The 15,430-nt window shown below is 33.4% G+C and overlaps 1 long non-coding RNA gene across 1 annotated transcript in view; it reads right to left on the reverse strand.

The window, feature by feature from the left end:
• Positions 1-503: 503 nt before the first annotated feature.
• LOC138856389 (uncharacterized) overlaps positions 504-15,430 on the reverse strand; it is an 86,693-nt gene continuing 71,766 nt past the window's right edge. Inside the window, exon 3 of the long non-coding RNA XR_011395654.1 lies at positions 504-782. This is a non-coding gene — a long non-coding RNA (uncharacterized lncRNA). The remainder of the gene's footprint in view (positions 783-15,430) is intronic.

The raw sequence follows: 15,430 nt of genomic DNA on the forward strand, positions 1-15,430 counted from the left end.
CAACTGCACAACTAAACAGTTTCTATATAGTATACAGCAAATGCCCATCAAAACAGCGCAAGTATATATTTACTGCAATAATTGCCCGTGAGTAGGAAGCAAAATCACCGCCGAAGCACACACACACATACACACATACAAACACATTTATTTACACACATACAAACACATTTATTTATTTATGTTTTCCGATAGTTAGGGCGTCTGCCAGTCGCTTTGTAGGCGATATAAATCATTTGATTGGCAATAAGTTGCCGACAAAGTGTTATATTCCCATTGCCACTGCCAAGGCAATAATGGCAAATGAAGTTTGATTGTGTAGCATGCTAGTCTGTACAACATGTGTGTCTATGTTGGTGCATTAAAAGATTGAGCGTTCAATTTTTTTTTGTTTTAATTGCCAATATTTTAAGAGGAAAAACGTCAAATAATCTTAGTTTTGTGTGAAAAAGCGGGAAGAAAAGATTGGAATCATGTTTCTTCTTAAGTTTACTTACTTTGTTGCTTATCGTTCAATAAATTGTGGTTCCATAAACTCTGCATCACGTATACTCTTGGCTTGCAGCTCCCATTTATATTACCATAAATAACGCTTGCAAGCGTTTTTAGTCGTTTCGGATATTAAAATAACGAGATTACATTATTTAGTTATTCACATCTACTGATTTGACTCTCGCTGACTGTTAGCAAACAGTCTTTGGATCATTGACGAATCCAAGGCAAACAAACGCGCTAACGCCAACATTATACCTGCTGAGTTGCTCGTAAAGGGAAGGAACGAGCTGGAAAAAAGAGCAGACAAAAAAAAACATTTAGCTGTGGCCAATAAAAGACTTCACTTGATTGATTTTAAATTTAAAAAATATCTGAAAAATAGTATTTCTGAACCTAGACAATTTTCATAAAGCCTTGTGATTATCTTACTCAATGTTGCAATACTTAAGATAAGAGAAGCACACAAGCTTTAATATGTCTTAGAAAAACTAAAGCATTTTTTTTGTAAAGCATTATTTGGTTCTCAATATTTTTTTATAATATCTTTTTTCTAAGCAAAAACTTCGCAAGTCTATTAAAAATATTCCTAAATAGTTTTCTAAAAACAAGAACACAAAATTGTAGTACTTTGGTTAAAATTCATCTGTAAATTAATAGACTGATATTAGTTGAATATAGAATAAAATTAATAAAATCTAGTTTTTGTATTTACCAACTGGATCTTCAAGCCAGCATTATATTCAGAAAATTATAAAATAATTTTTAAATTTTTTGTAAAAAAATTTTCTACAAGCAGCTTTTATTTTTATCTATCTGGCTCGTTTAGTCTGCAGCACAATATTCGCTTACCATTCTTAAACCTGTGAATGTGCGAGAAAGTCTGAAAAGAATAGAAAAGACTTAAGCTACGAACTTGTACTCAATATGAACATTTGAACAGCAACAAAAGACTTCAGTGACAAACTTGGTTTTTGTTGCCTTCATCAAAGGCATAGAAGGCATCATTTATTTGCTTTAGCTCAAGTCGATATATGCCACAAAATGAGTAGGACTCTGCTTTCGTTTCAATAATAATATTTTATGACTCAATGCTTAACTGACGAACGGCCGATTGAATGAATTCCGAATAAAATAAATATTATTTAAGTAATAAATCGAAATAACTTTTGCTACTTAGAAACGGTTAAGAGCAAAAAGAGAATCGAAAGAGTGAAAAATATTGGCAGTGAACGCGCCTTACTTCCAGTTGTCGACTGCAGCATGCGGCGTAAATATTTTTACAGTTAGCTAAACAGCATTTTAAAATCATATAAACAAAGCACACACACATATATACACATACATGCTTTCTTTTTGTTTTGGAAGTATCTTATTTCAAGCAGACGCCGCACGTAAGGCAATTCATGTGTGAGCAAACAGCCGACGAGGAAATAATTTACATACAAATGTATGTGTGCGTGTAAACAAGTATGTGCGCATAAAAGACAAATTGTGCTTGTAATTGGGTATTTGTGCTAGTGTGATTATGTTCCGCCGTTTTGCATTGCTGCCGGCGTAAACGCTGTAATCACCATTTCACCGTTTGATGAGTTTTCAATTTCAGTACGTCGCGCTGCGAAAACTAACACACACGCACACACCTAAGCAGCAGTTGTAAGGCATTTAGTTTGCTACTAGCGGTTAAGCAGTGCGTAGCGGTAGTTATGCGTAGAAATGCGCAAGTCAGTCTGACGGCAGTGAAGAGTGAGTGTAGATGGCCGCGGTGGGCAGGCGCGACGCTCGACATGCAAATCAACGCAGCTAATGGGTGGCTAACTCCACACTGGCGGCCTACTAGCTCGTTGTGCGCAATTGGTTAACTGTTAATTGTGCTGTTCACTGCTGCTGTTGCTGTTGTTGTTGCTGCCGGAGCCGCCAATTAAGTTTATGTACCGTTCTGCGACTACTGTTGCTGTCTGCACTTGAAGATGCCTTGCGCTAATTGATTTTTTCCATTTTTCCAGCGTTTACATTACTCTTAACAGCAGCGGTGGCGGCGACGGTGCAACAACAACACTTCTTGTTGCCTAAAGGTGTACATATTTTCACATTTATCGAAGGCAAAAGAAATCGCCGCAATACTTCCTGTTTCATGTCCAGCGGCCATTTTTATGGCAACTTAAAACTTTCCCATTACGCAGCGCTTAAAAGTTTACTGTGTGTTCATAAAAAATTTAATATATTTTTTAATATTTCAGCATAGAATATGCTGTGTACTTACAATGAGCGTTTAGTAGTCATGAGACGCACTACTGGTTGATTGAATATAATTTGATAATTATTTTAAACGCCGTGTTTTTCATAAATATAAATATTTTATTTGGCGGAAAATATTGGTTTAATTAATTGTGATGGCTCATTGACGCTAGTAAAATATTAATTTTAAATAGTTAAAAAAACAGGTGAGGTAAATCAATTAAATTTAGTTTCGTAGTAACTAGGAATTTTTAAAAAAGAAATTGGCAGTTTGTAAAATTTTCTTACGAGGCTGTAAAAGTAACTATTTTCTAATGTAATGCTAGCTAGAAGTTCTACAGTTGACTTTAGTATACACTCGTACATTTGCTACATATTAACTCTTTACAAAGCATTCACTCAAAACCAATCTACTTTTGATTTTGTCATTTAAGTCTTTAATTTGAAAAAAGAAAACCCGAAATAGCCAGCCAGTCGCGAATAATTTCTTCCGGTTTTTACTCATCTCTGTGGCTCTTGTCTTCATTTGCTACCAGTGTTGCAAATAAAGCATTAAAAAGGGTTTCTACCGTGTTGGCCGGAAAATCTGCCGTTTTTTCTAGTTTTTTTTTTCTCGGAAAGTATAATAGGTAAAAGCATGAAATTTTCGCACAGTTGTTGGAAAAAAATGTATTGGAGCTTTAGAAATTTTTTTGTTTTCAGTTCAAGTAAAGGGGGATATCGTCTTCATAGTGGAAGTCCTAGCAGTCATAGGTAAAACTAAAATACAAACAAAAAATATTTGATTAATCTGTACACTTTTCCGTAACCGTAGTACTATAACGAAAGAGAAAATGCCAAACTATGGGCTTTTGAAAAAAAATCGATTTTGGGCATTTTTTGTAAATAAACAATTTTCAATATTTTTGGCAAATTCTAGTACCACACATGCATAAACTCTTGATAGATATGTGTAAAAAATTTTATGGCGATTGCTCAATTTTTGGGTCCTGTTAGACTTCCACCAACTCGAAAAATGTGATTTTGAGAGAAACGCGTTTTCGTCAGGTCGCGGCCGACCAGCGCGCTTGACAACGCTCCACCAAACGGCCGATAACTTTCGTAATTTAACAGATTTCAACTTGACATTTTGAGCGCGAATTTATTTGAAACATGTGTCTGCTTCAATGTACAAAAAGATTTTTTTTTTGATCTCACAAGGTAGAACCCATCCTTAAAAATATAGTTGAACTAATATTTAAAATAAAATTTTTTTTGGTAATCTCTAAAATTTTAAATAAAAATTATTTTTAAATTTCTAATTCAAAATACCGGATTCTAAAATAGCATAAAAGTTAATTCTTAAACACAAAATCTGACTAAAATCTAAAATTTAAAATTTTAATCCTAAATGCCAGTTTGAAAAAAAAAAAAATTTTTTATTTCAGCACCAGTTTCCTAATTATCAACATGCCTGTAGTTACGGTTTGTTGTCACTGCAACTTCTGGCTTCATTTTTTCAAACAGAAATCGATAGCTCAAATATATGTATGATTTGGCTGCAACATAAATGTTGCTAACTAATGATGCAATATTCATGTTAACTATGTAGCAGTTGTCGGTGTATCAGCTCAATTTTGGACGCCTGTTGGATTTTGCAATATTTGTGGATTACGTCAAATATTTGATCTAGATTTTGAGATACATTTTTGCTTGAGTTCAGATTTTTTTCATTTGCAAAAGTTAGTTTCTTTCGTCATACAACTATTTCACGCTGCTCCAAGTTTTCTCCTGGCTACCTACTTAGTAATCTAACCTTGGCCTTGCCTAAGAAAATTAATTGCGTGCTTATAAGATAAATCCTACTATTATATGGTTTTACAATTCGATTATTAACTACTTGGAGCTACTATATAAATTATAATATTTTTTTAATTATGCAATAAAGCTTGGATTGATTATTTTATTAACAGCACAGATTAATATATAAATATGCGCATACAAAGGTATTGCTTATAGCGAGATCTACGAGTAGGTAGTTTTTTGGCACACACACATGCATATATACATAATAGAACCTATAACTGCCACAATACACACACAAAAACTAAATGGTTGCACAAATCTGCATACTGGCAAATAAATTTAAAAACCCACACATACCAACACACGAAAATAGATGCACTCGCTTAGCTAACTATGCAAATGAAATTCGTTTTTTATTTTTATTTCTAGCTTTTCCGCCGTAATGAAATAATTCAAATTAGCAGCGACGAACATAGCAAGTGGCAGTAGCAGCAGTTCGCATTAGAATTCACAAACGTCGGCAAACGAGCTAGCAAGCTAATAGTAGCTTATTTTGCATACAAGCATTGTGGCAGCAGCAACTTTTTTTTTTTTGTTACAACTTTTTTGATTTATTTATTTTGTTTTTTTTTGTTTTGAATTTTTGCTTGTCCCTTTTGTAATTAGAAAATGCTGTGTGCCTTAGACGATTGTGCAACTTGATGCGCACTTAGTTAGTTACTTAGACATACACATATATATATATGCATATTTACGGTCTAGCGCATAGTTATTAAGCTAGTGCCTTCTTCATTGCACTGATTTGCATTGCACGATTCTCAACTTAATTTAACATAAAGTAGACAACAGCAGTTAACAAGTCGAAGAAGATGTTGCTAGCCAGAGTAGAAGCTTGAGCAATAACAGCAACAAAAGTAACAATGCATGCAGGATTTAGATATATAAAATAGGAAGCGCTGGAGCGTAATTTTTGTTAAGGGATTTTTATTTCACTTGCTGAGTAATCAAGATTGGATCAGAACTAGCGCTATTGTAATGGGTCGCTTATATCAGGTACATCTATTGCCTCTACTTAGAAGTAACCCTCAAAGAGCTCGTTACGCTGATCATTTACGATATATACTCGTATATTATAGTGATATACTATATCATAGAGTATATATATAATAGGGGAGCCGACATTTTCTACTGGATGTTATAAACTTCGTGGCAAACTTAATACACCCAGTTTAGGTTACAAACCCAGAAAGACCCAAATATTCCTTGAAATTCTAATAATTGGGTTATCTCTTAAACTGATTAAACGATTACATTTTAATTGAAAGTCTCTTATAGAACTATTTGACATTCTTTTCGAATAGCCCTGATCTTGCGCGAGCAGATATTGATATAACTAGTCTATTGTGTTGTTTTTTTCTAAATTATTGTGTTGGGTAGCATCTATTTTACCAGGTGTACCGGTATGCAATGAGCCTTATTTTTTTTTTTTTTGTAGAAAAAGAAGTACAAATTTTGAATGGAAAAGTAAAAAAAATTAATCAAAGTATTGACCATTGCTTGAAACCAACTTTTGCATGTTGCTTCTAATAGGGCATGACCACCATATGCCTCGACAAGCATTCGATGCGACCCTGCGGCACTTAATTTCAAATGGAAGCGAAAAATGATTGCTTTTTGCAAATCCTCACTTTGCGGCACAAAATTTGAAAAAATATGATGTTGTTTGTTCAATGACTGTAAGGTTATTATATACGTTTGTCAGATGTCATGCCAACCAAACAGAAAAAAAAATTAAGGTTAATTCAAAACAAATGTTCGATACCAACACATATGTATCTTAACGCTCACTTTATACGGGTACAACTGGTAGTTGTACCCTTACAACTTCTGATATTACGAACTACTCCGGAGAGTTGGTCAAGAGTGCTTATATCTGACGGGAAACGACTCCTTTGGTTAGAAAATTTGGCTGAGCTAAGTAGATAGTCTTGGAAAGTCTGCTGATATGAATAAGTTTGGTACTACTGTCAGCGAAATCACTTTTAATAATTTTCGAATAGGTCAAACTTACGCGATTTCAAACTGTAAGAAAACTCTATAAAACGAGAATGCTGATTGTTTTTGTTATTGTTTTATGCTTATACATGGCTGTCATCTACGGCACTTTTTGCGCACAACAGACACTAAAGCGAAGAACAACGACATTGCATGTCGACTAAATCAGAATCCGAAAATTTAACTCTCTAACTGCAGCAGTATGCAAATCGTTAGACGACAGAAAGCAACAACAAAAAGCAGCAGCGGTAAAAAAGCAATACTTTTCCACTTACTTTTGCACTTCCTGCATAAAATGAGGCCCTTAGAACAAGATTGTGAACAAAGACATCACATTCAGTTGCACAACCAGCTAACTGACTGCCAGTGTTGTTGTTGCAAATCTGCATGCGATTTCATTGTCAAGCATTCTAAATTAGTTGCATTCACGCTGGAGTGGCATTTGAGGAAATGAAGAAATTCAGCTGTCGTGTCAAAGCATTGCAAGCAGGAGTAGGCAAAAATGTTTGAATATAAAAAATAGCAAACAAAAAAAAAAAAAAACAAAACAAAGAAAGAAGAATTTAAGCTAGTAAAAGGCAAACGCTACTGAAAAGTACGGTTAGTTACATCTCAACTGCAACCGTTCGTGGCAACTATACAGGCAACTCAACGATGTTGTTGGCTCCTTACGCTCATTACTGGCTACTGCTTACCACAGATTGCCGTAATTATTTGCTTCTTTTGCACATTTAAGGTTTGTTTATTGTTGTGCAACTTGTAAATTGGCGCACTTGAAATCTGCACGTTTAAGCTGGCGCATACTGTAGGCAGCAATGTAATTGTCTATTTGAGTTATGCACACGCACCGCAATAAATTCAAGTGCTGCTCGAAAAATTGCCGTCGTTTCGATGCCTTTTGCATTTCCTTTTTTTTTTAAATTTTTCTGCAATTTTTCTAATTTTTTTCTGCCTTAGCCGACCTCATACTTGGTCTGGTGCCAGCAGCGGTTCTGCAGGTGCTCAAATGCTCTGCGCATGTGCGGCGGCGCACACTTTTCGCATGTTTAACAGTCATTGTTCTAATTGCAAATAGGTCGCTTTTGTTAGCAGCGCAGCCAAGTTTGCATGCCACCATCCTATCAGCGTGCGCCCATCTAACTAGTCTACCTTGTTGATTCCCTTCCACAACGTTTCTGGAAGATTATCTAACTTTGTTTGCAATTGCCGCTGCGCTGCTGGAGCCCAACTCGCTACCATTGCTTTTACCAACTGTTAACTGCTTGGGCTTTAAATACCTGCCAAGTGCAACAATCTGCAGCGGATTGATGGCTAGATGCCATGAAAATCGGACAAGATAATCTCCGGCAGTTACGCCCTGTGATGAGCTGCCACAAAATACGGGAGGCAAATGAAAATAGAGATAGCCGCACTCCAAACAACCTAAGCATCTAATTTTCTGCTGAAAATTCGCATGTGTTGCTATGCATGCATATATGTGTGTGTGTGTGTAAGCATGTGTTACTTAGTTTGAATTTCTTGAGAAATTCATTTCATTATGGCGATAAGTGCTATTTGCTTACTGCAGCACTCGCAATACGGAAATGCGCTTGTTGTTGGGAAGCTATCTATAAATATAGCGCATAATTTAGGCTTTGTGATTGGTTCTGACACGCGCGAACTTCATTACTAGCAGCCATTTTGCTTGGCAGCGAAGTGATGGGAAAGTGTATGAAAAATGTATTCATAGTACTGACTATGATCGTAAACTGAGCGTTGGTTTAAAATTTCGATTCCCTAACATGAAGACGAGAGGGATCGCCAACCTTTAGACGCTACGATTACTTGTTTATTGTAAAAACGTAGCTATCGCGCCTAAAAAGATGCTAGAAAAACTGATTTTTAATCGTTAAAAAGCTTCTTATCATAAAACAGCCACTCTACCTGCCAAAATATCATTATTTACTTGAAAAAAAAATTTTAGTAGTTATACATATATACATTTTTTTTTTCAAAGTATTGCGCATCTTAGCCTACTTGTAATTTTTTATATTTAATTTTAAAGGTTTTTGGTCACGCTCTCACGTTTTTAGGAAGAATGTGCAAAAAAGTTAAAGAGAATATAATGAACTACCCTAATGTCAAATAAAAAACTTTACAAATCTTGCAAGTAGTAACTTTTTGAAAACCGATGTCGTCATACCAGCACTAATAAACTACAAAAAGGTTTCTTGAGTATTCAAAATAGTCACTTAATCAATAGTCATATGTCTTTAGATTTATATTCCTTAATCAGATAATGGAAGTACATACAAGCAATACCTCTTAACAAACCAATTAAATAGGCTTCTCGTTCAAAAAATTTTATCTTAGGGATATAAGTAATAATTTTGAGGTTGTTGAGAATTTTTTTATTTAAATAAAAAAATAAAATTAAAATTAAATTTAAATTAGCAATAATATGTATTAGGTTTTTGCCGTACTAAAATAATTTAAAAAAAAAATAAAGAAAACTTGTCCAAGTAGTTGCCCCAACTTTTTTCAAAATAAAACCAAATTTACTACAAAATATATAAATACATATGCAATATAATAATTTCGCTAGCGCAATATGCTCATTGAGAACATATATGGTACTTATATTTTCATACAAATATATATATATAAAAAAATACACCAGCTCTCAAACGCCTTCCATCGTCATCATTCACACGTTTGTCCGACACATTGCCTGGCAGTCGAGTACCGATTTCAGTTGTTAGAAGCAAATAATAATCTTCCCAATAAGTCATTGAGAATCGTGCTACAACCAATTATGGTGACATATACAACAACAATAATAATAATAACTGCAACAAAAGGCTACAGCATCAATAACAACAGCACACCATTAATGATTGCCAAAGCGAAGTTTCCAATAGTTTAGTCAACAAACGTGTTTACGAGCACACAATAAGCACATATGAATACCAGGCATAGGTACGTACATATATGTGCATATGCGCAGTACAACTTCCAGCAGTGCCTTCATATGTCGCATGTTGCCCACAATCTAACGACAGACAGGCAGCCAGCCAGCCGACAAACGCCGACAGCAAAAGCGACAACAGCAAACCTTAAAAAGGTGACACATTGTGCTAACACAGCACACCACACACACACATACCAATACACATACGCACATTGTTGCTAACCGATCAAAGCACAATGTTGCATGCAACACGACCAAGACGTGCCATGATAAATTATGCCTATAAAGTGAAATTTTGTGCCTTCCTTTCATTTTAACTCTTCTAACACTTTGTTAAGTAAATGCACTTGTTGTTGTTGCTATTATTACGAGCATTATTATTAGGCCGCTGTTTGCTGGCAAATTCGTCGACAAGTGCTGTTAAGATAAATTGCGAGGCAAAACTGCCAAACACCGACGCCGCCACATGCAACCAACACTCAACGCAGCCCTATGCTTGCGGCAACTCATGTGGGTTTTTGTGTGGCAAGCAGCGTTGGAAAGTTGGCTGGTTGGTTGACTAGGCGGCAATCGTTGGGCAGTCAACGACAGGATAGACAGCAGGACAATGTTGATTGTTAGTTTGCAGCCATGCTTCCCATGTGTCTACTAAGCGGTTTTTTATTTTGTTTCTCTCTTTACTTACTTTTAATTTCTCTTTTGCATAACGACAGAATTTCTCATGCATTACTGTGCTTTGATTTCCATTCATGTCGTTAGTGAACGCTGTGTACGAAGGCAGGTGTGTGCTTATGATAAGGAGTCTGTGTTAGTTTTTCTTATGGCAAAGTTGACCTTCTAACCACGCTCGTGGCCTTCATCGCATCGCAATGAGCCGACAACGATTAACGAACGAACTGCATGGTAAAAGTCAAATATGCATAAATAAAAATGTGTGTAAAGCTGATTATTATGACAGCAACATAATGCTTGAATGGACGGGCTCTCAGTTAAAAAATAAATATTAATGACAATAAATACAAAATACTAAATACTAAATACTAAATACTAAATACTAAATATTAAATATTAAATATTAAATATTAAATATTAAATATTAAATATTAAATATTAAATACTAAATACTAAATACTAAATACTAAATACTAAATACTAAATACTAAATACTAAATACTAAATACTAAATACTAAATACTAAATACTAAATACTAAATACTAAATACTAAATACTAAATACTAAATACTAAATACTAAATACTAAATACTAAATACTAAATACTAAATACTAAATACTAAATACTAAATACTAAATACTAAATACTAAATACTAAATACTAAATACTAAATACTAAATACTAAATACTAAATACTAAATACTAAATACTAAATACTAAATACTAAATACTAAATACAAAATACTAAATATAAAATACTAAATATAAAATATTAAATATTAAATATAAAATACTAAATACTAAATACTAAATACTAAATACTAAATACTAAATATTAAGTATTAAATATTAAATACTAAATACTAAATACTAAATACTAAATACTAAATGCTAAATACTAAATACTAAATACTAAATACTAAATACTAAATACTAAATACTAAATACTAAATACTAAATACTAAATATTAAATATTAAATATTAAATACTAAATACTAAATACTAAATACTAAATACTAAATGCTAAATACTAAATACTAAATACTAAATACTAAATACTAAATACTAAATACTGAATACAAAATACTAAATACAAAATACAAAATATTAAATATTAAATATTAAATATTAAATATTAAATATTAAATACTAAATACTAAATACTAAATACTAAATACTAAATACTAAATATTAAATATTAAATATTAAATACTAAATACTAAATACTAAATACTAAATACTAAATGCTAAATACTAAATACTAAATACTAAATACTAAATACTAAATACTAAATACTAAATACTAAATACTAAATACTAAATACTAAATACTAAATACTAAATACTAAATACTAAATACTAAATACTAAATACTAAATACTAAATACTAAATACTAAATACTAAATACTAAATACTAAATATTAAATACTAAATACTAAATACTACATACTAGATATCAATTACTGAATTCTAAATATTTAATACTTAATATTCTACTAATTACTAAATATTAACTACTAAATACTAAATATTAAATACGAAATAAATACTAACTACTAAATATAAAATATTAAATACTAAGTACTAAATATTAAATACTAAATAAATACGAACTACTAAATACTAGATATTAATTACTTATTACTAATTAGTAAATACCATATAATTCTAAAAATATTTTGTAGTAGAAAACGTGTGGCTCAAAAATATGACTTTATTAATTTAAATTTAATATTAAATTTATAAGATACTTGTAATAAATTTATGTAATTTAGAAAGCGTTATTAAATATAAATACCCAGACCATTTCGAATATTTCTAAAAAATCTCTCTTAGAAATATGAAAAGAAAAATTATTTTTCTCACTGCACTATCAATATATTATATAACAACAAAAATATCATTAGCCATATTTGGAGACGCTTTGGTACCAATAATTTTTAAACATGCTACTACCAAAAACTAGCAACATATTCAATTCCAACGTGGCAGAGCCACAAGGAAGAAAATATAATTGTAATTGCAAGCCCTTTCCTTTTTCAATGTTTAAAAGCGAAATTGTAATCAAACATTTTTAGCATGAAATCTGCATGCACGAAGAACTGATTAGAATCTTCCGCTGACGCTAAAAGGAAAGCAAGAAATTCCAGTGACCATTTGCATGCGCATACACACACATATGTACATGCTGATGAGCTTATGAAACTATGCAAATTTTAATATTTAATAAGGCAAACAGGGGAATGCTGTAAATATGAGCTGAAAAGGCTTCTGTCGCACACTGGTAGCTGTGGCAGCAATTGGTGGCATGCAATATGTGGCATGTGGTGGCGCACAACAGGCAGCCAAGGCAGTCGAGGAGGTTGAAGGAGAAATAATAACGCATGCATTATGAGCTGCTCATTGTCATTTATGCAAATTGAACATGAATAAATAAGTGGCAACAGGGTTATGAATACCTTAACATATACATTTACATAGAAAAATATATTTTCGTAGATCGATGGTCATGTGTGTTGCCTGAAAAGAAGAGAATAAGGTGCACTCAACACAAGCTAACAATCCTAAATATCTTTTTGTCGGAAATTATGGGAGAAACGACAGAGAAAGTGTACTTTCATATATTTGGAGGTAGAGACAAGACATTAGTTGCGATATTTTGTCAAAAATTGATTATCAAAAGTTGAGTGGGAAATTTTTTTTATATTTTCAAAGTTTAACGCTTAAAGAATATGTCAAAAGGATTTTTGAAAATTTAAATTATTTTCGGAGATATAGACATTTTACTGACCCGGCCACCAAACTGGTTCGGTTGGGTCTAATCGATCAAACAACTTGACGCGCAACTTTAAATGCGTTCTTCTCAGACCAGTCTTTTTCAAAAAGATACCCACGATTTCTCGAGATCTACTAAACTGACTTACTTAATTTTCAGAGAGTCTTATTTATAGATTTCTCTCGAGTATGAGCTAGCCTCATCCACAAAATTAAAATTTTACAAGTTTTAAAAAATACGAGAAAATAAAAATAATGGTAAAAAAATCGTTTTTTTTTTGTTCAAACAGTCGCCATTTTGTCAAAATAATTTTTTTTTACTTATCGTTAGTTCATACAATTGCGACATCACTGCAGACTCCCACTTCATCAGCTGCCAGTTTTTTAAATTTTTAACTTTTTTTTACATTTTTTTCTGTACTCTTTCAACATTAATAAATAACTGATAGAAAAATCGATAATAAAAATATTGATTGCCTTTTTTTACGAAACTTTAAAAATCACCTAAAATTCCTGTCTCTAGAATATAATACCCCCTTAAATCCTTATCTTTGGTTATCTTGACAATTGTGTAATCTAGAGAAGAATATTCTAATTTCTTTTCGTTGATGAACAGACACTAATGCCCTTCCTATTAATAACTTTTCTTCAAGATATCTCATTTTCAGATATGCCACGAAGTGTTCAGACAGTGCTTATTGTTTTTCTATTTTAATTCTATAAAGTTATTTGTCAGACAAGTTTGGTTTTTAATTTGAGCGTAAGATAGTAACCCTTTTAAAAGTAAATCTGTTCAGCAAAGATATCTAATTTTATTATAAAGTCGTTATTATACAAGCTTGAAAGAAAAATAGTATATACACGGTGTGGGTGTGTGACTTTGATAAATTACGTATTTTTCGCCTATATATAGGCAACATTTTTTAATTATTTGCCAAACACAATTGAAAAGTTTGAATATTTTAAACTCACGATAGAACCAAGTGAATATAAATTTATGAAGCCTTCAACAAAAAAATATTACTTAAACATACTAACGACTAATGGTCTAAACATATAACACACAATTCGTGAAACAGTGCCCACCATATCTAAGAATTAAAATCTTACAAAATAAATAAGATTTTGTCAAAGTCCAGCCAACGCATCATTTCAACTCATATATTTACTCTACCCTTTTGCGGCTAGTGCCCAACGCGCTTGACACTCACGAGTCTCACGCAGGAATGTTAACTGGCTAACTATGTGCTTGACTGCTTGGCAGTCGGCAACAGCTCACCCATATGCCCGCTGAAAAGCCTACGAGGAGGACGCACGTAGCCGGTGATTATGATGGCTGAGCAGTTAAAAATATCAGCATAAACATGTTTTATGATATCTGGCGGTGATTTATTATCATTTGATTTTAAAGAGGCAGCTCCACATACACCCAACACAGACAGACAGCAGAGCCTTCAACTGGCTGTGATGTGGCTATGCGCATGCGTACTTGTGTCTATGTTTATTATTGCTGTCTCTTACAATTTATAGCAGGAATCTGTAAATAAGTATTACACGCCTATTATAAAAGTCAGCATTTTAATGGGTGAGGGGCTATAGCCTCTAAACTAACAAGTTGAAAACTCCAGAAGGCACTAAAATTGACTGACTGACTTTAGCGGCAGCAGAGGCGTCAGCGGCAGCGCGACAATGCCGCGCTCCAGACAATGACCAAAGGTGGAGTTCGCACGACTGTCAGACGTTGTTGTAATGCTGTATAGATATGACTACGTTGTTGGTGTTGTTGTTGTTGTTGTAGCTAGCTGATGGTAATACTATTGCGGCTGTCGCCTGTCGCAATGATGCTAACTGCGCGCGACAGCAGGCAACAAATTGACAGGCGAAAAGGCGAGCAAAGCAAAAAATAAAAAACAACATAAAGAAGCTTAAAAATGCGAGCATTTTCAGAAAACTGAATCAAGTCAATACATTTTATTTTGATTTGTGCATTTTTCACTGTCGTGAAATTTGCCTTGGACTGGCTGCGCATGCGCTGTTTGCCTTTTTGCTTGTTTGCCACAAATTTGTGTGTGACGTCTCTTGTTAGCTGGAGCATCTCTGGATAGTTTTTCTGCTGCTTCTTCGGTTGCTTGGACTCGTGCGGTTATTTGGCTGTGGCTACATTTGGTAGGTGGTGCCTTTTTATGGCTGTTGAATGCATGTCAAATTTAATTGAGCAACAGCAACATCAGCGAAAATGCGACCATTTTCCAGCGAATTTCCGAAGTCAACACAACGAATATGCCAATTAGGCTGCTGCAATTTACTCTGTTAGAGACTGCTGTTTTCTATTGTTGTTGTTACTTTTTTAACTGTATGCAGTTACTGGTATGCACCGTTGGAGGAAGATGCATGCCTCAACGCGAATTGAGCGCTCTGAAAATTGTTGAACTGTGCGGTCAATTGCAGATTAAACTGCA

This window comes from Bactrocera oleae, chromosome 3 (genome assembly GCF_042242935.1).
Source record: "Bactrocera oleae isolate idBacOlea1 chromosome 3, idBacOlea1, whole genome shotgun sequence".
Lineage (NCBI taxonomy): Eukaryota > Metazoa > Arthropoda > Insecta > Diptera > Tephritidae > Bactrocera > Bactrocera oleae.